Genomic DNA, 27,287 nt, shown 5'->3' with positions numbered 1-27,287 from the left:
TATCAGAAAATAAACACATATTTTAGCATATTAATATTTTTGAGTTTTTAATCATTTGGTGATCTGAAGGCCCTGAAGAACACCGGTTAACACTAGACTGGCCAACTAGGAACAGGATCTGTATTGGTATTGCAAAAGGTTTGGCTTATCTACATGAAGAATCAAGACTGAAGATTGTCCACAGAGACATCAAGGCCACTAATGTGTTGCTTGATAAAAATCTTAATCCTAAGATATCCGACTTTGGTCTTGCAAAGCTTGATGAAGAGGAGAATACCCACATAAGCACTCGGATTGTGGGAACTTAGTAAGCTGTCATTCTTATTTTTGTTAACGAATTATTTATATTATATTTTTGGTTGATAATGTTCTTGGTATTATCATTATTACGATTATTGTTGTTGCAACCAATGAATTCATTGCCTAAAGTTCCAAAAAAAAAAAAAAAATTTAGTATCATTATTTGTTTCCCTCAGAAATCCTCAAAGGCAATGACCTAATTTTAGATATGCCCTTGTGGAAATAAAGCAGTGCATATTATTGGCTACATTGATAGAGGTATATATATACATGATAGCATGCCACAAAAACAATGGTGATGTTTTATTTTGTATCTTGCAGCGGGTATATGGCACCTGAATACGCAATGTGGGGTCACTTAACTGACATGGCTGATGTTTATAGTTTCGGAGTTGTGGCCTTAGAAATTGTAAGTGGGAGGAGTGCCACTAGTAGTTATAGGAGAAAGGAGGATTTCTTTAATCTTCTTGAGTTGGTAACTTATAAATCTTGCTTTCTTACGTATATTGTTTCTTGTTTTAATTATTTGCATTGGTAGAAGTATATCAAGGAAATTTTTCTTTGAAATGCTTGTGTTTGCATATAAAAAGGAGGTCAATCCTTTATCAATAAGAAATATATTAATTCTTAAAGATGGGAAAAATCGACTTATTTGGTTAATTAATTCTTATTTGGGCATCCTTTGTATTTGAGTGGTCCTGTTCATAATTATAGAACATCTTAATATAGCAATTAGCTTTCATAAATAATCTCCTTTAGTATAAAACGTGAGACTTCCTCATGTTTCATGTGTGGAAATGTTTAGGTTTTCTTGAAATAATAAAATAGAATGTTTTAGACATCAATTTCGATAAAAGGCTATTCCCCTGATTGCGTTTTAGATATTGAATTTCTATATCAAAAGCTTGCAATTTTTCATTTTCCATTAAAATAAGCTGTCCTCTGTGTGTGTAGGCACTGGATTTAAAGGAAAAAGGGAATTTGATGGAGCTAGTGGATCCCAGGTTGGAATCAGATTTCAACAAAGAGCAAGTGATGGTGATGCTTAATGTAGCTCTACTGTGCACTAATGCCACAGCAGCAATCAGGCCTACAATGTCTTCAGTGGTAAGCATGCTCGAAGGCAAAGCCGAGGTTCAAAGTTTTTCAATTGATGGTATAGAGCCCGAGAAGACAGATAACTGGTTCCAATACAGCACTGAAATTAGCACGAGTGACAGCCATAGCCACGGTATCTCAATTGACAGGCCATGGACAATATGAGTTTTCAACTGAAAGCTCCACATCTGCTTCTCAACTGAAATCTCCACATCTACTTCTGATCTTTACCCACTCAATTTGAGTTTTCAATGGGAAAAGAGAGATTGAAGTGTTGGAGTAGCAAAAGGCTTCTCTTTTCATCAAATTTAAATTTGATGAAACGAAAGGTGGAGCGTTGGAGATGTCTTAAAGTCTTTGTTTTTGGTCCAATGATCTATTTATTAGTATATGTTGTGTCCTTTTTTCATTTTTCTTTTTTCTTTTTTTGTGTTTGTGTTTGTGTTTGTGTTTGTGTTTGTGTTTGTGTTTGTGTGCGTGTGCGTGTGCGTGTGCGTGTGCGTGTGCGTGGGGTAGGCTGTTTGTTTTTGTTTTAGTTGAGACTTATTTGGAAGATGGTCTTGTGTGTGATGAATCTTGATCTGTATGGTTATATCGTCAAAAACTATTGTATCATCTTTATGGTTATTGAAGTTATTTTCTTAGCAAATGGCAATAATAATAATAATAATAATAATAATAATAATAATAATAATAATAATAATAATAATAAGGGAAAATTAGTCTAGGGTCCCTCCCCCACTTTTCGTAATGGAAGAGATCCACAAAATTATTTTTTGATGTCTAAGGTCCCTAAACATATATCAGAGAAATTTGACTCTTTGCCCATGATTCCTCTCTCTCTCTCTCTCCCCTACAACCAAATGAACAAATGCTTCAAGATCTTCGTCTACCCTACCCCTAAATCCCACCCCTTAGCCAACGTCCTCCTCCCAGAACCTTACGCTAATCAATCTGTTTCGCAACAATCTCAAGGGTCCAATCCCATCGTTCATCGGAGATCTCCCGAACCACCATAGCAAAAATGGGTATTCCAAAGAAGCTCGTATTCTGTCTTTTCCTGGCAACAACAATGGCAATCCTAACCACCACAACTCTCATGCCCTATACATGAACCTCCCTCTGGGACCTAATGCTCCCACCAGATGACCCATTTCGCGTCCTCGAACAAACCCCTCTCTCCTCCCCCAAATCAATCAAAACCCTAGCTCTCGCTCGCTGCGATTGGAAAGAAACCCTCTCATCCCACGTGATCACGCTCGACGTTCTGGGCTAACAAAGGAAGATATCAAAATCGAGGTGGAGGAGAATAGGGTGTTGAGGTTGGTGCCTGAGTCATTTGTTTACGAAGGCACTGGTGCAAATATGTGAATTTCAATTTGGAGACTTTAGATTTTTCTCATTTTTGGTATGCATTGACATTTAGCATATGGTATGAGAGTTTTGTAGTGTGGCACTATTTTTTTGAATATTGTAGTTTGAACTTCAATCGTTTCAGATATCTGGTGCACTTAAAGTTTGTTATGTTAATATTTACTTTTATAATTAATGTAAACTACTCCTTTGGCTTTACTGGTGTGAATTGCAATTCTACTTTTCTTCAAAATATATGTATTGACAACAAATCTTCCAGCAAAGGCTTGCAAAGAGAGAGGGTGGAACCACAGACAGAAGCCAAGACATTGCTCACTTACAGGAGTTTTATAAGCATTATAGGGAGAAGCATAATGTAGACAAGTTACGGCAAGAGAAAATGCAGTTGAGGGAGTCGGGTGCTTTCAGTGGCAACCATATAGAGAAAATTCTGATCCAGAGAAATTTCTCTCAACCACATTAACAAACAATATTGAACTCAGTACCAAAACATCAGAGAAATTCTCTAGTCTTTCTAGAATTTTTCTAGATCAGAATTTTCTCTGGATGTGAAATTTGTGTGAATTTTCTCTAGATTTCTGGTTTTGTATTACAGTTTTGTTGTGTGCTATTGCTGTTATTGAAGGAGCTTGAATTGAATTGCAGTGGTTGTATTGAAAATGGATTTAATGTGGATTTTAAAGGGATTTTCTCTGGTTCGGTCAAAAATACAGAGAAAATTTTGATCCAGAGAAAATTCTCTCAACCACATTAATAAACAACATTGAACCCAGTAGCAAAACATCAAAGAAATTCTCTAGTCTTTCTAGAATTTTTATGGATCAGAATTTTCACTGGATGCGGAATTTGTGTGAATTTTCTCTGGATTTCTAGTTTTGTATTATAGTTTTGTTGTGTGCCATTGTTGTTATTGATGGAGCTTGAATTGAATTGCAGTGGTTGTATTGAAATGGCTTGGGAAGTCCAGAATTTATCAATTTTCTCTGGTTTGAAAATTGGTCAAACTGAACCTAGAGAAATTTGAATTTTCTCTAGGCTGAACCCAAAGAAATTCTTTGGAAGTCCATAATTTCTTCAGTCCAGAATTTCTCTGGACAAAATTTCTTTGGACTAATTTTCTCTGGACCAATTTTCTCTGGATCAACTTGAGGGACCTTAGACATTATGAAAATATTGAGTGTCCTTTATGTTGTAAAATCTTAATACCAGGGACCTTAAAAAAAATTCCCCTAATAATAATAATAATAATAATAATAATGAAGTGCATGTAATTTCCAAAAAATAAAAATTTAAACAATCTTCAATATTTGTTGAAAAACACAAATCACATGTTGCTCCTTGTTTTTTGACAAGTATATTTTTGAAAATGAATTATTTATTTTTTTTAGAGACAAACATAATTTTTAAAAAATGTTATGATTATTGGACTGATTTAATTTTTTTCATGAATGATATACATGGAGGGTCTTATAAATAAACAATTCGGATCATCGAATCATGAGTCGTGGTTGGTCTTACAGGCTTCTCAAGTTCCCTCAAATTCATATTTGAACTTGAGAGAAATTTAACCTTGAGGCAATATGACTTTATTTGGTTTTGATTGATTTTTTGAAAATTAAGTATTTTATTTTTTATCTTTTTTTTTAGTAATTTTTTTTAATATTTGAAGTAATTTTTTTATTTTTTAGATGCATCTAACCTAGATGTACCTAAAAAGTAAAATATTTGTAAAAAAATATTTTGAAAAACCAATAAATACATAAGAATATGAAAATATATTATTTTTTGAATTTTTTTTATATTTTTGATATTTAGTGAATTTTTAAATTTTTTTTCATAAATACTTTTTAAGTGTTTTTATATTATGTGTATCTAAAAACAATTTTTTTTACATATTAAAAAAATTCATGAAAACAAAATAAAATATAAAAAATAAAAAAATTCAATTTTCAAAAAAGAAGAGTAAACCAAACAGGGTGAAATATGTTTGGAAATAATTTTTTTATGAAAAGATATATAAAAAATAGAGTGAATAGAAAGAAATTTTTTGAATTTTTTTAATGAGTTTTAACTTTTTAACTAAAATGTAAACAAAGGAGGCCCAAAGGTGCGGCTTGATCCATTTTTTAGTGCCATAGGTGTCGTGCGAAGCATGCTAAACCATCCCTTCTTTCCAACAAAAGGGATTTTTTTTTTCTTTTTAAGTTTTATTACGAACACATAAATCATTGGAAATATCTATACTATATATTAAATAAAATGGGGTTTTTAATCTCTAAGGCCTGTGAGAATTTCAATATGTCAATCTTAATTTTCTAATTTTTTGTTTTAAAAAAAAATTAATCTCAGCATTTATTTATTTCTATCAACCCACAAGACTTTTTGACTTCTCTCATAATTACTGCAGTACCTCTTCCAAAATAAATAATTTGTATATTAAAAAAATTTTAAAACAAATATAAATATCTATATCTATATCTATATCTATATCTATCTATTTATTTATATCTATCTCTAACCCACAAGTTTTGTGGGAGTTCCAATATCTGAACCTTAATTTCTTAATTTTTTTGATTTTTTTTGAAAAAAAAAAACTTAACACTTATTAAACTCTTCCAAGTCTTTTTAGCTTCTCCAATGCATACACTCTTTTTAACTTTTCACATACCTATTGCAAACAGTGAGTCTCCTTTTTGATTTCTCCTTCTTGACTTTTTACTTCTACACTTTCAACTTCAGTGACCACGTATGCAAACAGTAAGTCTTCTTTTTGTTTTCTCCTTATTGACTTTTCCTTTTGTTTACTGTTTTAATATTGTAGTTAGATAGCGCATAAAAATATTTGTGATTTGTCTAGCGAATAAAAAATTATAATTTGATTTTTTAATGTGATTGAAGTTAGATAAATATAAACCCTCACAAAGAGAAAAATGTGATTATAATTAGTTGAATGATTCTTTTTTTTTTTAATGTGATTGTAGTTAGTTTAATAGTTTTTTTTTTCATTTATTTATTTTATTATGGGAAAAATGTGATGTGATTGTAGTTTATTAAATGACTCTTTTTTTTTTTTTTAATGTTATTCAATCTTTTTATTTACTATTTTAATTTTATTTTTGATTTTTTAATATGATTGAAGTTAGAGAAATATAAACCCTCACAAAGAAAAAATGTGATTATATTTAATTGAATGATTCTTTTTGTTTTAATGTGATTGTAGTTAGTTTAATAATTTTTTTTTTCATTTGTTTATTTTATTATGGGAAAAATGTGATGTGATTGTAGTTTGTTCAATGGCTCTTTTTTTTTTTTTTAATATGATTGTTGTAGTTAGTTCAATGTTTTTTTTTTAATGTTATTTAATCTTTTTATTGACTATTTTAATTTTATTTTTAATATGATTGAAGTTAGATAAACATAAACACCCACAAAGAAAAAAATGTGATTGTAGTTAGTTCAATGGTTTATTTTTTTAATGTGATTGTAGTTAGTCAATGGTTCTTTTTTTCATTTATTTATTTATTTTATTATGGGAAAAATGTGATGTGATTGTAATTTGTTCAATGGTTCTTTTTTTATAATGTGATTTAATGTTTTATTTACTGTTTTAATGATTTTTCTTTACAATTATTTATGAAAAAAATATGATTGTAGTTAGATAGCATAAAAATATTTGTGATTTGATTTGATTTTTTTTCTGATTTGATTTTTAAAGTACCAATTATTGATAATGATTAGATTATATTTTGAAAAAAAAAATTGTAATTGATTTTTTTAACTCATTGTATTTTTTGAAAAAAAAATTATTGTGTTTTTTTAACTATCAATTCACTTAATTGTGATTTGATTTTTAACTCACTGTGTTTTTTGAAAAACAAAATGGATTGTACTCATTAGGGTCACATAATGTACCAATCATTGATAATGATTAGATTGTATTTTGACCCCAAAAAAAATTGTAATTGATCTTTTTAACTTACTATGTTTTTTGAAAAATAAATTATTGTGTTTTTTAATTATCAATTGACTTAATTGGTGATTGATTTTTTTAATTATTGATGATGATTAGAGAGTTTTAAAAAAATTGTGATTTGTATGATTGAAATTATCTCCTTTTGTTTATAATTTTATTTTTTAATATGATTGAAGTTAGATAAACATAAACACTCACAAAAAGAAAAATGTGATTGTAGTTTGTTCAATGGTTTTAAATAATCTTTTTTATTTACTATTTTAATGGTTATTTTTTTCAATTATTTTTTTTTATTATGAGAAATATGTCATTGTAGTTAGATAGCATTAAAAAAATTGTGATTTGTATGATTGAAGTTATCTCCTTTTCTTTATAATTTGATTTTTTAATATGATTGAAGTTAACTCAAAAAAAGAAAAATGTGATTACAGTTTGTTTAACGACTCTAAATAATATTTTTATTTACTATTTTAATGGTTCTTTTTTTTCAATTTTTTTTATTATGAGAAAAATATGATTATAGTTAGATAGCATTAAAAAAATTGTGATTTGTATGATTGAAGTTATCTCCTTTTGTTTATAATTTTATTTTTTTAATATGATTGAAGATAGATAAACAGAAACACTCACAAAAAGAAAAATATGATTGTAGTTTGTTCAATGCTTCTAAATAATCTTTTTATTTACTATTTTAATGGTTCTTTTTTTCAATTATTTTTTTTATTATGAGAAAAATGTGATTGTAGTTAGATAGTATTAAAAAAAATGTGATTTGTATGATTGAAGTTATCTCCTTTTGTTTATAATTTGATTTTTTAATATGATTGAAGTTAAATAAACATAAACACTTACAAAAAGAAAAATGTGATTGTAGTTTGTTCAATACTTCTAAATAATCTTTTTATTTACTATTTTTATGGTTCTTTTTTTCAATTATTTTTTTTATTATGAGAAAAATATGATTGTAGTTAGATAGCATTAAAAAAATTGTGATTTGTATTATTGAAATTATCTCTTTTTGTTTATAATTTTATTTTTTTAATATGATTGAAGTTAGATAAACATAAACACTCACAAAAAGAAAAATGTGATTGTAGTTTGTTCAATAGTTCTAAATAATCTTTTTATTTACTATTTTAATGGTTCTTTTTTAAAAGTTATTTTTTTATTATGAGAAAAATATGATTGTAGTTAGATAGCATTAAAAAAATAGTGATTTGTATGATTGAAGTTATCTCCTTTTATTTATAATTTGATTTTTTTAATATGATTAAAGTTAGATAAACATAAATACTCACAAAAAGAAAAAAATGTGATTGTTGTTTGTTCAATGCTTCTAAATAATTTTTTTATTTACTATTTTAATGGTTTTTTTCAATTATTATTTTTTTATTGTGAGAAAAATGTGATTGTAGTTAGATAGCATTAAAAAAAAATGTGATTTGTATGATTGAAGTTATCTCCTTTTATTTATAATTTGATTTTTTAATATGATTGAAGTTAGATAAACATAAACACTCACAAAAAGAAAAATGTGATTGTAGTTTGTTCAATACTTCTAAATAATCTTTTTATTTATATTTTAATGGTTTTTTTTTTCAATTATTATTTTTATTATGAGAAAAATATGATTGTAGTTAGATAGCATTAAAAAAATTGTGATTTGTATGATTGAAATTATCTCTTTTTGTTTATAATTTTATTTTTTTTAATATGATTGAAGTAAGATAAATATAAATACTCACAAAAAGAAAAATGTGATTGTAGTTTGTTCAATGGTTCTAAATAATCTTTTTATTTACTAATTTAATGGTTCTTTTTTCAAAGTTATTTTTTTTATTATGAGAAAAATATGATTGTAGCTAGATAGCATTAAAAAAAATTGTTATTTGTATGATTGAAGTTATCTCTTTTTTATAAAATCTTAAAAAACATAATTTATATATTAAAAAAAATCTAAAGCAAATATAAATATCTATAATGATCCTGTGCATAGCACGTGTGAGAGGCTAGTATATGTATATATATATATATGGGAAAATTAGTTTAAGGTCTCTCTTACATTTTTACTAATAGAGGAGATCTACAATATTATTTTTTGATATCTAAGATCCCTAAACACACACCCGTATATCAGATCAGAGAAAAATCTGACCCAAACACCAAACAATGGATTGTGATCGATCTCTAACTTCGATTCCTTGATATCTCAGCTCGATTCGTCAGAATTTAGTCATTGTACTGTTCACAGCATCCATTTTCTGGTTATCTTCTTAGTTTCCCACATAGTATTACCTCACTTTTTTTGACCAAACTTGCCAAGAAATAAGATAGAGGGCCTAATATGGGGCATTTGTCATCCGTGTTCAATGGACTTGCAAGGTCGCTGGCGACAAAAAAAGGTGGAAATTCTGAAAATTGTGGAAAAGAGAGGCTGCTGATGCTATGGCGAGGGAAGCGAGGAAGAATGAATTGATTCCTCGGTCTTCTAGCATTGTTAATGTTGGTGGATTGAACAATTTTGCATCGGTTTTCTCCAAAAGAGGCGAGAAATGAATGAACCAAGATTGCTTCATTGTGTGGGAGGAATTTGGATGCCAAGAAGACATGATGTTTTGTGGGGTTTTTGACGGGCATCGTCCGTGGGGACATTTTGTGGCAAAGAGGGTTAGAGAAACGATGCCCCTGACTTTACTGTGCAACTGGCAAGAGACGCTAGCTGAGGCTTCAGTTGATTGTGAATTTGATTTGGAATCTGATAAAAAGCTTCATAGTTTTAATATATGGAAGCATTCTTACTTAAAGACTTGTGCCACAGTTGACCTGGATTTGGGGTAGCACCACAAAATCGATTCGTTCTATAGTGGAAACACTGCTTCAAGAAGCAAAGTACTATTCCGAGAAATTTGAAATTTTCTTTGTGATGTGTCCAAAGAAATTTGAATTTTTTTTGTGATATATCTGGAAAATTTTAGAATTTTCTCTGTGATGTGTTTAGAGAAATTTAAAATTTTATGTAGAATTTTCTATGTGATATGTCCAGAAAAATTTGAAATTTTCTCTGTGATGTATCTAGAGAAATTTGAAATTTTCTCTGTGATATGTTCAAAGAAATTCTCTGGATCGAATTTTCTTTGGATCGATGTTGAAGGACTTTAGACATTATGAAAATATTAACTGTCCTTTATGCTATAAAATCTTAATACTAGGACTTTAAAAAAAAAACTCTTATATATAATTGGTTATACTAATCAATCTTTTAAAATTTTATTCATTTGAAAAATATTATATTTTTTATCATTAGATACAAAAGAAATGAATTACACATTTTTATTAATGATAAATTATATTGACCTCCCATGAGGTTTAAAAAAAAAAATATCGCGATGTGATTAGTGTAATGATAGGGATACTCGAGATACAATATACATTTAAATGTAAAAAAATGACATTTTTTTTTTAAATTCATTTGACTAATAAATTATTAATGAAAATTGAGCTATAAGTGTTATGTGAATTAAAGTCTAACAAGAGGATAATATAATTATATAAAAATTTTGAAATTTTTTGCATTTTTTTTAGCATCAAGGGAGGTTAGTGTAATTTACCCATTTATTAATGTTGACCTCAATATTAGGGGTGTGCGAAGTGCGGTTCGGGCAGTTTGAGAGTAAAATTATAAACCAAATGGCGAATTAGCGGATTGGTAAATTGCGGTTTTGAGCAGTTTTGGATGGATTGGCGAATTAAAGAATATTCTAACCAATTGTCAAAATTTTGCATAATATATAACACTAACTTGAATAATATTTTTCATATATATAACTACTAATTTGTAATAAATTTCACATATTAAATCTCTCTCAAACTCATTTTTACTTTGATATATCATTATAAATTAAAATATATGTATTTACTATAGCGGAGCAGAGTGGTTTCGAAGATGGATTATAAATTTTAAAGTTTAAATAGTGGTTAGCGGATAACGAGGTGTAGATTGATACGCATCGGTGCGATTTTAGCGGATTGGGCGATATTTTGATGAAAAGTATAATCATATATTAGCATAATACCCATGTTATGCATGGACGCCACATGTATTTTTTAGTTTTTAAAAATAAAATTTTTATGAATATCTTTAAATAAATATTTTTTGAAATTTTAAATTATATAAGATATAGCGATCCCGATTTCCCCTTCAGTGTTTATTGTATTCCGGACTCGGTTCCGTGGAAGTGTGTTGTGTCTTTATCTCATCTCCGTCCTTTAATTCTTTATATTTGAGTTTGGGATGTGTTGGGCAGGTTTGAAACAGGTTGGTGGTGTTTAGAAACCAAGAGTGGATGCCCAGATTTTGGCCTCCACGCTCGAGCGGGGCTTTTCACGCTCGAGCGGGCCCTTTTGCATTTGCTCCTCCGCTCGAGCGGGTAGTTTGACGCTCGAGCGTGATTGTTCAACCCTCAGTACTTTTCCTGTAGGACATCGGACACTCGAGCGTCCACTTTCATGCTCGAGCAGGGACCTTCGTCTGCAAAACTTCTGGAAGTGTGCATTCGACGCTCGAGCGTCGCTTTTCACGCTCGAGCGGGAGTCTGTGTTTGATGCTCGAGCGGGGCGTTCCACGCTCGAGCGGGCTGTGTAGTATATCAGTCCGTGGGAAGCGCTTTTTAATCACTTTTTCGACCCACTCTCTCTCTAGCTTTTCAAAACCCAAACTTGAGTACTTCTCACTCTAGACTACACCTTCTCTCTACGAAATCATCTAGGTTTGGTGATCTTCTACCCTAGTCCCTTTGTAAAAAGTATAGAGCTTGGTGTGGGCTACGTTTTGATCCGAAAATCTTTGGGTTTGGAGCACCTTTGAGTTTCTTCATCTTCTCCCTTGAGCTCCGGAACTTGAGGTACGGATTACTACTCATATTTATGGTCTTTGACATAAACATATAGTTATTTTGATTTAATGTTGAAGTTTGGAAATTTTGGGTGTTAGAGTTTCAAAACTTGAAATGTGTAAAGAGGGGTGTTTGTTCCTTCGAGCCATACATGTGAATTTGGGTCTTAAAATGAGGTTGTTGACGTTTATTGATGGTATTTGGACCTTTGGGTCAAGGTTGAGAAAAATGGGAAAAATACCCTAATTATATTGAATAATTAATTTGGGGAAAAGTGAAATTGAGTTGCAAATCATGAAATTGGGAGTTTATGAGATTGAATGGTGTAGTCAGATAAATAAATCACTCACCCATGAAAATGTTAATATTGTATCTGTTTGATAAGTTTATTATCTGTTTAGAGATAACTGCTTTGGGCTATCGGTGGAGGATAGTCTTGATTGTTGTAGACACTGTATGTTGATTAGGGAAAACTGAAACTAATCAATTGAGTATGTCATTGAATATGACGGATGGAGTAATACATTGAATATGTGCTTTGCTTGATCATTGTATATGATAAGTGTTTGAATACATTGTATATGTATATTGTTTGGAGGGAGATAGGGGATGTACTCCTAAACTGGATTTGGGAGGAGATAGGAGATGGACTCTAGTGATAACTAAGTTGGCTGGAGTGTCCAGGGTGAAAGTCCTGAAATCCTAATTGCGTTCGTATAACGTAGATAAATTGAAGTATTGAAATGATGATAATATGAGTTGTAGTCTCATTTGAATTTGAAATGTTGAAGTGTTAATTATGTGAGTTGTAGTCTCATGTTAATTGATCATAATCGAAGTATTGTTGATATGAGTTATAATGTCATTATGAACTGTCTAGATGAATAGAGAACAATATCTATGAATTGGTTTGGATAATGAAATGGAGAGAGATGTACGTTTGTTTATATGAGTTAAACATTTGTCGAATGTTAATGTTTTAGTTATCCTTCATATTATGTTTAGCATATCTCTACTGGGCGTTGGCTCACCCTATATGGGACATTATTTTCAGGTTCACGTGTTATGCCACCTCCAAAGACGTAGCTGGGGAGGTCTTGGGAGTTGAAGACTCTTTTGATTATTTTTTGTTATTTTTGGTGTTACATGTAAATTCAAGCCAAGGGCTTACTATGTTTAGAGTTAGAACTCTCTTTTTGTAACCAAGTGTTGGCTTGGAAAGTTGTAAGCCCGTAGGGCATTTACTTTTGTTGTCAACATGTAATATTTTTTTGTACTTAATACTCTGATAAATGGAAATATGCTTTATTCACTTATGTCTATGCATGTCAAGAATGTAGGGTTTATATGTATTATTTTGAGGGTGTTACATAAGATTACAATTATAGTTGGATTTGTTTTAAAAAAAAATTAAATTTCAAATTAGATACAGATTAAATGTGAGCTAAATGTGGTTAGATTTTTTTTTTCTTTCTATATAGAGGATTTTAAAATTTGAAATTATAAAGGTATTTTTATTGATAAATCCCATTTAGAAGTGTTCTAATCCAAGAAGTCTATGTGGGAATTTTTTAACCCACTTAATCCTATATACATATACTTTTAGGGTGTGTTTGTTTTTATAGCGATCCTGGTCTTCCCTTTCTGTATTCGTTGTGTTTCGGACTTTGGTTCTGTGAAGTTGGTGGTTGTATACCTTGTGGTCATCCTTTAATTCCTTATGTTGAGTTTTTAGGATGTGTTGGGCATGTTTCGAACAGGTAGGACGGGTTTTGGTCTCTAGTGTTATTGCCCAGGTTTTTGGAGTTGTGCTCGAGCGGGTCATTATGCGCTCGAGCGGAGTTTTGTTTTTGGTTGTGCGCTAGAGCGGGTGTTCTAGCGCTCGAGCGGGGTTTGCACCTTTCCAGCATTTCGTGTCTCTGAAAAACTTCTGCAGATGTGTTTTCTACGCTCGAGCGGGTTTCTTGCGCTCGAGCGGGTAGCGTTCGAGCGGGTTTGTTGGCACTCGAGCGGGTGGTACAGTTTTGGTGTAAGTCCTGGGAAGGGGAATTCTACCCTCGAGCGGACTGGTTTTTGCGCTCGAGCGGATGTACTTTGTTCTTGTGTCTTGACGCTCGAGCGGGCCTTCTTACGCTCGAGCGTGTCCAGATTTTTGTGCTTTACGCTTGAGCGTTGTGTTTTCCGCTCGAGCGGGAATGTCGTATAACAGAGGGCAGCTGGCCATTTTTGAATCACTTTCTATACTTCCTCTCTCTCTCTTGCATTCTAAAAAGATATTTTGAGTCTCTATCTCTAGAAACTCCCTTCTCTCTAGGTATTGATCTAGTAGGAGTGATTTCCTCACCTTTGGTCTTTACAAAAGTTGGGTTGATCGTCGAGGGCTACGTTTTGATCCGAGAAAATTGAGTTTTGGAGCACGTTGAGTTTCTTCATCTTCTTCCCTTGAACTCCGAATTTGAGGTAGGGATTCCTACTCACTCTTATGGTCTTTGACATAGATTTTTGGTTGTTTTGATAAAGTGTTGAAGTTGGGAGAATTTGGGACCTAGGGTTTCAAAATGTTAAAAGAGGGTTTATTATTTTGATTCTAAAATGTGTATTTTGGGTTTCAAGATAAGGACATTGATGTTGGATGTCGATATATAGACCATTGGGTCAATATTGGGAAATGGGGTAGAAAACCCTAATTTGTTGTATAAATTAATTGGTATAATTAATTTGAGAAATTGTGGACTTGTGGAATCGAGTTGGAAATAATGAAATTGGCTCATTACGTTATGAAATGGTGGAGTTGGATTTATAAATCGCTCACCCTTGAAAATATTGATATTTTATCTGTTGAAGCTTTTATTATCTGTTTAGAAATAATTGCTTGGGCTACCGGTGGAGGGTAGTTTTGATTGTTGTAGACAATGCATGATAATTAGGCAAACTAAAACTAATCAATTGGTTATGTCATGGAGTATGGCGGTTGATAGAATACATTAACGTTATGTATTGATTGATTGTGTATATGACCTATGTGTATATACGTTGTGTGTGTAGGAGGAGATAGGGGATGTACTCCGCGGTTGAGGAGAAGATAGTGGATAGACCTCTAAACCGGATGTTGTTTGGGAGGAGATAGAGGATGGACTCCACAGATACAGCTCATATGCTTATCAGATAATGTGGTGATACAGCTCATATGCTTATCTATGGAAGTGTTGATACAGCTCATATGCTTATCTCTGGAAGTGTTGATATAGCTAATATGCTTATCTGTTGAAATGTGGATACAGCTTGTATGCTTATCATTTGAGATGTTGATACAACTAATATGTTTATCTATTGTAAAATGAGAAATGTTTAATATGAGTCACTGTCTCATACAAGTGGTTGGCTAGGTTCTGAGCCGTTGATGTAAATTGTGAAATCGATATGACATGAAAAATGAAATGAAACACGAACACAGGGGTCATGAAATGGAAATGGGTTATGTATTGATTGATGGAAATTGAACATTTATCAATTGCTAATGTCTTAGTTATTGCTCATACTATGTTTAGCATATCTCTACTGGGCGTTGGCTCACCCTATATGGGACATTATTTTCGGGTACAGGTAGCATGCCACCTCCAAGGACATAGCTTGGATGATGATAAGAGTTGAAGACTCTTTTTTTTGCTTGTTGTGTTTGTATTACATGTATATCAAGCCGAGGGCTTATTTTGTATAGAGTTAGTACTCTTCTTTTGTGTAACCAAGTGTTGACTTGGAAAGCTGTAAGCCCGGAGGGCATTTGCTTTTGTTGTTAACATGTAATACGGTTGTAAGAACTACTCTGATGAATAGAAATGGTTAATTTCTTTTGTATCAATGCATGTCTAAAGTGATGGATTTTATGTATTATTTTGGGGGCGTTACAACTTGGTAACAGAGCGTACCGGGTTCGAATACTTTGGGTACGTGGGAAGTGATTAGTATCACAATGGGTTTGTCTCGCTTGATAGAGACTTAGATGTAGTGTCATATGCTAGGTGTTTAATTGATAACATTCTTATGTGACTATGTGGGTATGGAACGTAGTTTCTGGGATGTTGATTGCATCCTTGGGTTTCTGGGAGTCTTGTTGGAAAAGTACTTGATCAATGCTGTTTCTGACCGGAACTCTAGTAACGCCTTGGGACTATCATTATCCGGAAATGAAATTCGTAATTGCTTACGTGATTATGTGCTTACGTGGAGTGAATTACAGTTGTCCATGCATTAGGACGTGAGTGTTATAGCTTCAGCACATTTGTGAATGTGCTAATAGTCTTGGTTACCTTTATTAGGATGTCAGGACGAGGGCGTGGTAGGCGTGGTATGCGTGGCAGGCATGGTAGGCAGGAGATGCCTTTACCAGATGACGTTCCGGCAATGCAGGAGGGAGTTGGTCAGGCCAATGTGGCCGAGCCAGCGGGTCAGTAGGCTATGGGCGCCTTGGCCCGAGAGATAGCGGGAGCTTTGGGTATTCTCAGAGTTAAGAATCAGGTTGCTGAGGCAGGACCATCTTTCTTGAAGAGGGAGTTCTTCCGGTCTAACCCGGACGAATTCGTTGGGGATCCGAAAGAGCCACTTAAGGCTGACGAGTGGTTGGAACAGATGGAGAAGACGTTCGAGATGCTTGGCATCGAGGACGGGACTTTAAAGGTGACCTTGGCATCCTTCCAACTGAAGGGAGATGCGGGCCAGTGGTGGAAGTACGAGAAGGGCCGTGTTGGTAATGCATGGGAGGCGTTTATGAGTGCCTTCCAGGAGAAGTTTTTGTCTTCAGCTGCTAGGGAAAAACTGAGGGAGCAGTTTTGCCAGGTTAAACAGCAGGGTTTGTCAATAGCCGAGTTTGAGGCTACTTTTACTAGTTTGTCCAGGTTTGCACCTGAACTTGTAGCGTCCGAGGAACGCCGTTGCTTTGAGTTTGAGCGGAAGTTAAGGCGTGGACTCAAGTTAAGGGTTGGAGGATCGTTTATTTGAGAGTATAGACGTTTGGTGGATGCTGCAGCTCATATGGAGTTCATGATGCAGGAGGAGGATGAGGGGCAGAGAGGCTCCAAGAGGAGCCAAGATGGTCAGAGTAATGGCAGGAGGCAGAGGGGTTCTAACCCTCAGCAGTCTTAGGGTGGTTTGGCTAGGTCGACCTTTCCAGTGCCGAGTGCGGGCTCTGGGAGAGGTAGTCAGGGAGGCTTGACTTGTTTTGTGTGTGGCCAGCTGGGTCACAAGTCTTCGGTTTGTCCGCAGAAGGGAGGGGGTCAGCGAGCTGCTTCTTCTTCAGCTAGACCTCAGGGCCAGAGTCAGGGCAGGGGCCAGCCTTTATCTTGCTATCAGTGTGGTCAGCCTGGGCACCTGAAGAGGTTTTGCCCGCAGTTGGGTGCCACATTGGGAGCATCTGGTTCTAGGCAGACGCAAAGTTATCTGCCAGCTCAGTCTGTGCAGGCCTCGAGGGCCAATCCGGGAGCTTCGCCATCCCAGTCAGTGCAGCAGTCTTTTGCTCCTAGAGGTGAGCAGGTGGACCAGGGGCCTACAGGGCGCGTGTATGCTGTTACCGCGCAGGACCTAGTACCGGCTCCATAGTAGTGAGAGGTACCTTTCTATTTTGTAACTCGGTTGCTAGTGTGTTGATTGATACGAGTGCGTCTCATTCATTTGTATCTGCTGCATTTCCATCTGTGTTGGAGTTGGAGTTAGCACTATTAGCATCTCCTATTTGTGTAGTATCACCTGTTGGGGGTGAATTGATTTTGAAACACAGATGTAGAGGTTGTGATATAGAGGTCACCGACTGTAGGCTTCCTTTTCCCTTTGTTGTTATGCCCATGAAGGGCTTTGATGTTATTTTGGGTATGGACTGGCTATCGTCATACCGGGCCGTTATTGATTACTACCGCCAGAGGGTCACGGTTTGTACCTTGAGCGGGGAATGTTTCCATTTCTTGAGGGATCGGGTTGGTAGTGTGTTGCCACCGGTGTATGATCCGCGAGGGCGGAGTGAGCTTACTGGTCTACTTGCTAGCTTTTTGAGTAGTGAGTGTGATGAGACCCAGACTGTGTTACCGAGAGTGGTTTGTGAGTATTCGGATGTCTTTCCCGAGGACCTCGTTAGTTTGCCACCTCACCGAGAGCTAGAGTTCTCTATTGATTTAGTGCCCGGCACGGCGCTGATTTCTATAGCACCTTATCGTTTTGCCCTAGCCGAGTTGAGTGAGTTGAAGACTCAGCTTCAGGAGTTGTTAGATAAGGGTTTTGTTCGGCCTAGTGTTTCACCGTGGGGAGCATCGACCCTCTTTGCTAAAAAGAAAGATGGTGCCTTGAGGTTGTGTATCGACTACCGGAAGTTGAATCGGGTTACGGTCAAGAATAAGTGCCCTATGCCCCGTATAGATGATTTGTTTGACCAGTTGAAGGGTTCCCGTTGTTTCTCTAAGATAGACTTGAGATCGGGTTACCACCAGTTGAGGGTCAAGGAGGAGGATATTCCGAAGACGGCATTCCGTACGCGGTATGGCCATTATGAGTTTCTGGTGATGCCATTTGGGCTTACCAATGCACCGGCAGTCTTTATGGACTTGATGAACCGGATCTTCCGGGAATTCTTAGATCGCTTTGTGGTCGTCTTCATGGACGACATTCTTATCTATTCACCTTCTGAGGAGGAGCACGAGGAACACTTGAGAGTAGTGCTTGAATTGCTTAGAACCCATAGGCTGTATGCCAAGTTTGGGAAATGTGAGTTCTGGCTAGGAGAAGTCAAGTTCTTAGGCCATGTAGTATCCGGAGAAGGGGTGTCTGTTGATACATCCAAGGTTGAGGCAGTGCAAGATTGGGCATAGCCTAAGAGTGTTTTTGAGATCCGCAGTTTTCTGGGATTAGCTGGGTATTACCGCCGGTTTGTGAAGGATTTCTCCAGGCTAGCTTCGCCGTTGACTAGATTGACGCGAAAAGGGGTCAAGTTCGTGTGGAGTGAGACTTGTGAAAAGTCGTTCCAAGAGTTGAAAGTTAGATTGACCACCACTCCGGTTTTGATTATTCCGGAGAGAGGGTTGGGTTATGCGGTTTATTGTGATGCCTCACGAGAGGGTTTGGGCTGTGTGTTGATGCAAGAAGGGAAAGTGGTAGCTTATGGCTCACGTCAGTTGAAAATACACGAGAAGAATTACCCTACACACGACTTAGAATTAGCAGCAGTGATTTTTGCCTTGAAGATCTGGAGGCACTACCTTTATGGTGAGAGGTTCGAGGTGTTCTCGGACCATAAAAGTTTGAAGTATCTGTTTACACAGAGGGACTTGAATTTGAGGCAGAGAAGGTGGATGGAGTTCATTGAGGACTACGATTTTGAGTTGCACTATCACTCGGAAAAGGCCAATGTTGTGGCCGATGCCCTTAGTAGAAAATCCATTAGTGATGTAGCTTGTATAGCCATCCGGGAGTGGGAAATGTTGGGAGCACTTGGCGAGTTTGATTTGCTTCTGGGCGAATCTGTTGAGGCTGCGGCCTTGTTTTCTGTTGTTGCGCAGCCTACACTCGTAGCTCGAGTGTTAGAAACACAGAGAGGTGACCTTGAGGTAGAATCCCTCCGAGAGAAGATCTCCAGTGGGAAGGTTGAGAAGGGTTTGACGGTGTATCCCGACCTGAGCGTGAGATATCGAGAACGTTTGTTTGTGCCGGAGTCCTGCCGAGAGGAAGTACTCTGAGAGTTTCATCATTCACGCCTTGCGGCGCATCCCGGAGGCACTAAGATGTATCGAGATTTGGGTCGCCAGTTTTGGTGGCTGGGTATGAAGAGAGATGTGGCAGTTTTCGTGTCTAAGTGCCTTACTTGTCAGCAAGTGAAGGCCGAGCATCAGAGGCCAGCGGGTTTGTTGCAACCCTTACCTATTGCCGAGTGGAAGTGGGAGCATGTCACTATGGACTTCGTTGTAGGTCTTCCGAGGATTCAGCGGGGTAGTGATGCTGTTTGGGTGGTTGTAGACCGGTTGACTAAGTCGGTGCATTTTATCCCTATGCGTGTGAGAGATTCAGTAGATCATCCCGCCGACTTGTATATTCGGGACATAGTGAGATTACACGGGGTCCCAGTGACGATCGTCTCAGATAGAGATCCTCGTTTTACTGCTAGGTTGTGGCAGAGTTTGCAGAGTGCCTTGGGCACTAAGTTGACCTTTAGTATGGCTTATCACCCTCAGACTGACGGGCAGTCCGAGCGTACTATTCAGATCCTTGAGGATATGCTTCGAGGTTGTGTCCTTGACTTTAGTGGGACGTGGGAGAGGCACTTGCCCTTGGTGGAGTTTGCCTACAACAACAGTTTTCAGTCGAGTATCGGTATGGCACCGTTTGAGGCCTTGTATGGCCGACCGTGTAGGTCTCCAGTTTGTTGGGCCGAGGTGGGTGATGCACCTTTGTTGGGTCCGGAGTTGGTTAGGGAAACGACGGAGAAAGTTGAGCTTATCCGTAAGAGGCTTGTTACAGCCCAGAGTCGTCAAAAATCTTATGCCGACCGTAGGAGGAGGCCTTTGGTGTTTGAGGTGGGTGATCACGTCTTTCTGAAGATATCACCTAGGCGGGGATTGATGAGGTTTGGGAAGAGTGGGAAGTTGTCCCCTCGGTTTATTGGTCCTTTTGAGATTCTTGAGAGGATTGGCGAGGTTGCTTATCGTTTAGCTTTGCTGCCACAGTTGTCCGGAGTTCATGACGTGTTTCATGTGAGTATGCTTCGAAAATACGAGCCGGATCCATCGCATATATTGGATTGGACCGACTTAGAGGTAGACGAGGATGCCTCGTATGCGGAGAGACCGGTTCGGGTCTTGGATAGGCGGGATCAAGTCCTGCGTGGCAAGACCATCCCTTTGGTAAAGGTTTTGTGGAAACATCACGGAGTGGAGGAAGCCACTTGGGAACACAAGTTGGAAGTCCGCGAGAAATATCCGGACTTGTTTATTGATGTATAACCATGTAATGAGATTTTGCAATATTAATGAACTTTAAGAGCATTAAAAATGTCTTAAGTTGAAAAACATTGTGAATGTTTTGGTTTATGAAAGTATTGTAGAACTTGCCTTGATATGGGAGTTGATTGTAATATTGCATATATTGGCCATATTATAGAACTGGAGATGTATCATGAATATTGATTATGATATGAAATTGTGAACCATGTATGTTGGAAATGGTCGGAAATGGAAGAGAAATGCATGTTAATGATGCACTTGTAATATATGTTGTTTTTACATATTGTGAGATTGCCTCTTGAATAGAGATGGAAAGACCGGTAATGAGTCGAGTTGTTAAATTTCGCATTGTAATAATGTTGGGAATTGAGAAAATCTTGTTTTTCAAAAACCTGTATTTAATTTCGGGGAGGAAATTCTTTAAGGGGGGAAGGTCATAGCGATCCTGGTCTTCCCTTTCTGTATTCGTTGTGTTTCGGACTTTGGTTCCATGAAGTTGGTGGTTGTATACCTTGTGGTCATCCTTTAATTCCTTATGTTGAATTTTTAGGATGTGTTGGGCATGTTTCGAGCAGGTAGGATGGGTTTTGGTCTCTAGTGTTATTGCCCAGGTTTTTGGAGTTGCGCTCGAGCGGGTCATTTTGCGCTCGAGCGGAGTTTTGTTTTTGGTTGTCCGCTCGAGCGGGTGTTCTGGCGCTCGAGCGGGGTTTGCACCCTTCCAGCATTTCGTGTCTCTGAAAAACTTCTGCAGATGTGTTTTCTACGCTCGAACGGGTTTCTTGCGCTCGAGCGGGTAGCGCTCGAGCGGGTTTGTTGGCGCTCGAGCGGGTGGTACAGTTTTGGTATAAGTCCTGGGAAGGGGAATTCTATGCTCGAGCAGACTGGTTTTCGCGCTCGAGCGGATGTACTTTGTTCTTGTGTCTTGACGCTCGAGCGGGCCTTCTTGCGCTCGAGCGTGTCCAGATTTTTGTGCTATACGCTCGAGCGTTGTGTTTTCCGCTCGAGCGGGAATGTCGTATAACAGAGGGCAGCTGGGCATTTTTGAATCACTTTCTACACTTCCTCTCCCTCTCTTGCATTCTAAAAAGATATTTTGAGAGCCTCTCTCTCTAGAAACTCCCTTCTCTCTAGGTATTGATCTAGTAGGAGTGATTTCCTCACCTTTGGTATTTACAAAAGTTGGGTTGATCGTCGAGGGCTACTTTTTGATCCGAGAAAATTGAGTTTTGGAGCACGTTGAGTTTCTTCATCTTCTTCCCTTGAACTCCGAATTTGAGGTAGGGATTCCTACTCACTCTTATGGTCTTTGACATAGATTTTTGGTTGTTTTGATAAAGTGTTGAAGTTGGGAGAATTTGGGACCTAGGGTTTCAAAATGTTAAAAGAGGGTTTATTATTTTGATTCTAAAATGTGTATTTTGGGTTTCAAGATAAGGACATTGATGTTGGATGTTGATATATAGACCATTGGGTCAATATTGGGAAATGGGGTAGAAAACCCTAATTTGTTGTATAAATTAATTGGTATAATTAATTTGAGAAAATTGTGGACTTGTGGAATCGAGTTGGAAATAATGAAATTGGCTCATTACGTTATGAAATGGTGGAGTTGGATTTATAAATCGCTCACCCTTGAAAACATTGATATTTTATCTGTTGAAGCTTTTATTATCTGTTTAGAAATAATTGCTTGGGCTACCGGTGGAGGCTAGTTTTGATTGTTGTAGACAATGCATGATAATTAGGCAAACTAAAACTAATCAATTGGTTAGGTCATAGAGTATGACGGTTGATAGAATACATTAACGTTATGTATTGATTGATTGTGTATATTACCTATGTGTATATACGTTGTGTGTGTGGGAGGAGATAGGGGATGTACTCCGCGGTTGAGGGGAAGATAGGGGATGGACCTCTAAACCAGATGTTGTTTGGGAGGAGATAGGGGATGGAATCCACTGATATAGCTCATATGCTTGTCAGATAATGTGGTGATACAGCTCATATGCTTATCTATGGAAGTGTTGATACAGCTCATATGCTTATCTCTGGAAGTGTTGATATAGCTAATATGCTTATCTGTTGAAATGTGGATACAGCTTGTATGCTTATCTGTTGAGATGTTGATACAACTAGTATGTTTATCTATTGTAAAATGAGAAATATTTAATATGAGTCACTGTCTCATACAAGTGGTTGGCCAGGTTCTGAGCCGTTGATGTATATTGTGAAATCGATATGACATGAAAAATGAAATGAAACACGAACACAGGGGTCATGAAATGGAAATGGGTTATGTATTGATTGGTGGAAATTGAACATTTATCAATTGCTAATGTCTTAGTTATTGCTCATACTGTGTTTAGCATATCTCTACTGGGCGTTGGCTCACCCTATATGGGACATGATTTTCAGGTACAGGTAGCATGCCACCTCCAAGGACATAGCTTGGATGATGATGAGAGTTGAAGACTCTTTTTTTTGCTTATTGTGTTTGTATTACATGTATATCAAGCCGAGGGCTTATTTTGTATAGAGTTAGTACTCTTCTTTTGTGTAACCAAGTGTTGACTTGGAAAGCTGTAAGCCCGTAGGACATTTGCTTTTGTTGTTAACATGTAATACGGTTGTAAGAACTACTCTGATGAATAGAAATGGTTAATTTCTTTTGTATCAATGCATGTCTAAAGTGATGGATTTTATGTATTATTTTGGGGCCGTTACAGTTTTGAAGGATTAGGGGGGTGGGATTGGAGTATTAGTACCACCGGACTAATAATCCATTGTTTGTTTCATTTTTTTTGCTCCGGACTTATAGTCCTCCCGGACAATTAGTCCCACAAATATGGGACTATCCTATCCCATGAGGGGGGGAGGTTGGGACCGAAACCATGGGATAGGGATTATTTTGTGAAATGTCCATTTTACCCTCCATGTTATTACTTAGCAAACAATTAGAAAAGGATAAAATAGCCTTTTGAACATTTATAAATTATTTTTTTAATGTTGTTAATTTAAAATTATATATTAAATAAAAAATTTTAAATATAAATTATAAATTATAAATTTAATTTAGTTAAAAATAATAAATTATAAAGTATGGCCTTATAAATTAAATTTTTTTAGTGTTGTTAAAAAATTAAATTTACATATTAAATTAAATTATTTTTTTAGTGTTGTTAATTTAAAATTATATATTAAATAAAAAATATAAATTATAAATTAAATTTTTTAAAAAATAATAAATTATAAATTATGCCCTTATAAATTAAATTTTCAAATTATTTTTTATTGTCGTTAATTTAAAATTATATATTAAATAAAAAATATAAATTATAAATTATAAATTTAATTTAATAGAAAATAATAAATTAAAATAATTAAAATATTGTGCAAAAAATAAAATAAAACAAATTTTTATTTAATCTAGCTAAAAATAATTAAAATATTAAAGCTATGTTTAATATTGCTATTACTTAGTAAATAATTGAAAATGACAAAATAGTCATTTGAACATTTATCCTTCTCTATAATATCCCAAACAGATATTGGATAACTAAAAATAGTCCAATCCAGACTTCTAATTCAATGACTAAACAAACATAGGATACAAATTTAGTCTAACCAAATAGTCCCGGGACAATATATTCTAGGACTAATAGTTCGATGGATTACAATCCTCCCTTATCCAGTCCGTCCAAACAAACTCACCCTTATTCCATAAAGTCCTCTTTCTTGATTTACACTATTTTCTTAGACTCTTATGTCCTTATATTTAATATTGATATTTAATGTCTCTAAACCCTAAACCAAAAAAACTCCATTTTCCTCAAACTTTAATGTTGATATTTAATGTCCCTAAACCCTAAACCAAAAAAGCTTCCTTTTCATCAAACTTATTTAAAAAATTGATAATTTTATAAAATGGACACTTTTTCAGAAAGTTTTTTAATGGTTTCAATGCCTTGAGAATTTCTCTCATCTAATGTGAACGTTTACAACACCTTTTCGAAAAATTCTCTCTCATCTAATGTAGTGATGTGAACGTTCATAACATGTGAACATTCTTATTTTTAAGCAGTGATAATATTTTATTTTCTCCTTTTTTGTGATTGTAATTGCTAATGGTGTTGATGGTGTTCAAAGGACGTGAACCTTCTGTTTTTTGTTTTTTTTTTTTTTAAAATAAAATAAAAACATTGAAATGGTGGTTTGATATATTATTGTCTATGTGTGTAGCTAGTGTTATGATGTGAACATTCACATCATCTGTACATTCTTATTCACATCATATTTAATTACCCCAAAAAATAGTGGTGTGTGGTTAATGTATTGTTGATACTGTCATATTTTTGTACTTTCTCTCTCATCTGATGTGAACGTTTACAACACCTTTCTAGAAAACTCTCTCCCATCTAATGTAGTGATGTAAACGTTCACAATATGTGAACATTCTTATTTTTAAGCAGTGATAATATGTTATTTTTTTCTCTTTTTGTGATTGTGGTTGCTATTGGTGTTGATGGTGTTCAAAGGATGTAAACCCTCTGTTTTTTGTTTTTGTTTTTTTCAAAAAATAATAAAATGGTAGTTTGATATATTATTGTCTATGAGTGTAGCTAGTGTTGTGATGTGAACATTCACATCATCTGTACATTGTTGATGCTGTCATATTTTTGTACTTTGTAAGCTAGAATGTGAACATTAACATCATTCTTATATTCAAAATAGGGGTTGTTAATGTGAACATCAACATTACCATTGTAGACATTAATATTTGTATGTCGATATAATATGAAGATTACCATTGAAAAGTATCAATTCCTACTTAATATTGTCCTTTTTTTGCCCCAATGCGAACTTTCATACATGTTACCATGATCCTATTGATATAACATTATGAACATTAACATTTGTATGTGGATATAACATGAAGATTGCCATTGAAAAGTATCCATTTCTACTTAATATTGTCCATTTTTTTGCCCCAATGCGAACTTTCACACAGGTCACCATAATCATATTGATATAACATTATGAACATTAACATTTGTATGTGGATATAACATGAAGATTACCATTGAAAAGTATCCATTTCTACTTAATATTATCCATTTTTTTGCCCCAATGCGAACTTTCACACATGTCACTATGATCATGGTATCTTTATCTATATTCCAAAATTCATGTGAACATTCACATTCATATGTTTTATTATGAATATTTACATCATGTGATTGACAACACAATGACAAAAATTCATTTTCAAATTAATGTGAATATAATAACAGTCAACATCCTGATGCATGGGAATTGCCAAAACATAATGACAATCAACATTAAATATCAGCATTAATGGGGGCATGAGAGATTGAGAGTGTTTTGGTTTTCTTATCTCAAATAAGACCTAATGGAATAGTAAAAAAAAATATGAGTTAGATTAAATAAAACTCTTAGAAAGGGATTTATCAAAAAAGCTCACATTCTTTATCACATTTATAATCAAAGAAAAATTAAAAACTTACCATATTGATTGTAAACGAATTTAATGAAAGGAAAAACTAGTGAAACATTCTTCTCCAATTTTGTGTATTTTTTTATTACATAATGTCCCTCAACATTTTCACAGAAAAAACTCGACTTAGAAAAATTTTATCTAACTCAAAGAAATTTCACCCGACTCAAGGAAATTTCAGCTCCGATTCAAAGAAATTTTGAAATTTTTTTGGTATGATCATAGAGAAATTTTGGCCCTTAGTCAAAGAAATTTTGAAATTTCTCTAAAATTTCTCTGTGAAAAATCAAAATTTTTCTAAGTCAGGCAAAATTTCACTAAGTCGAATTTTCTATGTAAAAATGTTGAAGGATTTCAATTACTACGAAGACATCGTATGTCCTTTATTTTATAAAATCTTAATATTAGGGATTTAAAAAAAAAATCCCCTTATGAAATAGTAAGAAAAATATCAATAAAATAAAAAGAATCAATAATATAATTACAAGTGTATTTTTTATATTTAAATTCAAAAAACTATATTAGAACTTTAAGCCTTCATAGGACAATAATGTTTTTGCTTATATAATAGTATAAATAGTATAGATAATATAATAGTATAGATATGTATTGTGTTTAGTTTTACAAAATGATTATGAGATTTTCTTACCACTAAACAAGACACAATACAATGATGTGTTTATTAATATAAACTTCACAATCTTTCTATTTTAGTTAAGAAAGTCAAATAAAAAATCAATTTGTATATAATATTATTTTTATTTTTAAAAGTTATTTAAACATAAGAGAACTCTACAACCTGGACAACCCAACAATTTACTCTTTTACAGGTCCGTTTATTTTCTGGAGTAGCAGTTCACTCTGGACTATCATGGATCAACAGTGAGCCAAACTCATATTTGTTTTGTTTATGGTCCTCAGGATTGATAGTCCATTCGGATTGTGAAAGGCCTTGGGGGAGTAGATTGTTAGTCTGGGCGAGAAGGTAGTATTAGAAAATAGTCCATTCGGCTTAGGGTGTTACCGATCATTTGCCTAGATGTCTGGCCTGTCAACCGGTTAATTGCTAATTTTTTTTTTTTACATGTTGAACATTTTTTTTTAAACATTAATGTTTAATGGTTTTGTATTTTTTGTTAAGTAAAAATCATAATTTTATTTGT

The 27,287-nt window shown here is 34.7% G+C and overlaps 2 pseudogenes across 1 annotated transcript in view; both read left to right on the top strand.

Annotated features, from left to right (window-relative positions):
* Positions 1-838, top strand: part of LOC114280922 (putative LRR receptor-like serine/threonine-protein kinase At1g29720) — a 51,389-nt pseudogene extending 50,551 nt beyond the window's left edge. Inside the window, exons 22-23 of the transcript XR_014339224.1 lie at positions 70-307; positions 622-838. The product of XR_014339224.1 is annotated as a putative LRR receptor-like serine/threonine-protein kinase At1g29720 (transcript). The remainder of the gene's footprint in view (positions 1-69; positions 308-621) is intronic.
* An 8,057-nt stretch (positions 839-8,895) lies between these two features.
* On the top strand, positions 8,896-9,655 carry LOC114277842 (putative protein phosphatase 2C 73 pseudogene; annotated as a pseudogene).
* Positions 9,656-27,287: the final 17,632 nt, after the last annotated feature.

This window comes from Camellia sinensis, chromosome 8, assembly GCF_055761805.1.
Source record: "Camellia sinensis isolate YWXY chromosome 8, ASM5576180v1, whole genome shotgun sequence".
NCBI lineage: Eukaryota > Viridiplantae > Streptophyta > Magnoliopsida > Ericales > Theaceae > Camellia > Camellia sinensis.
Note: the sequence above shows the minus strand (reverse complement) of the source record. Positions and strands in the feature narration are given on the sequence as shown.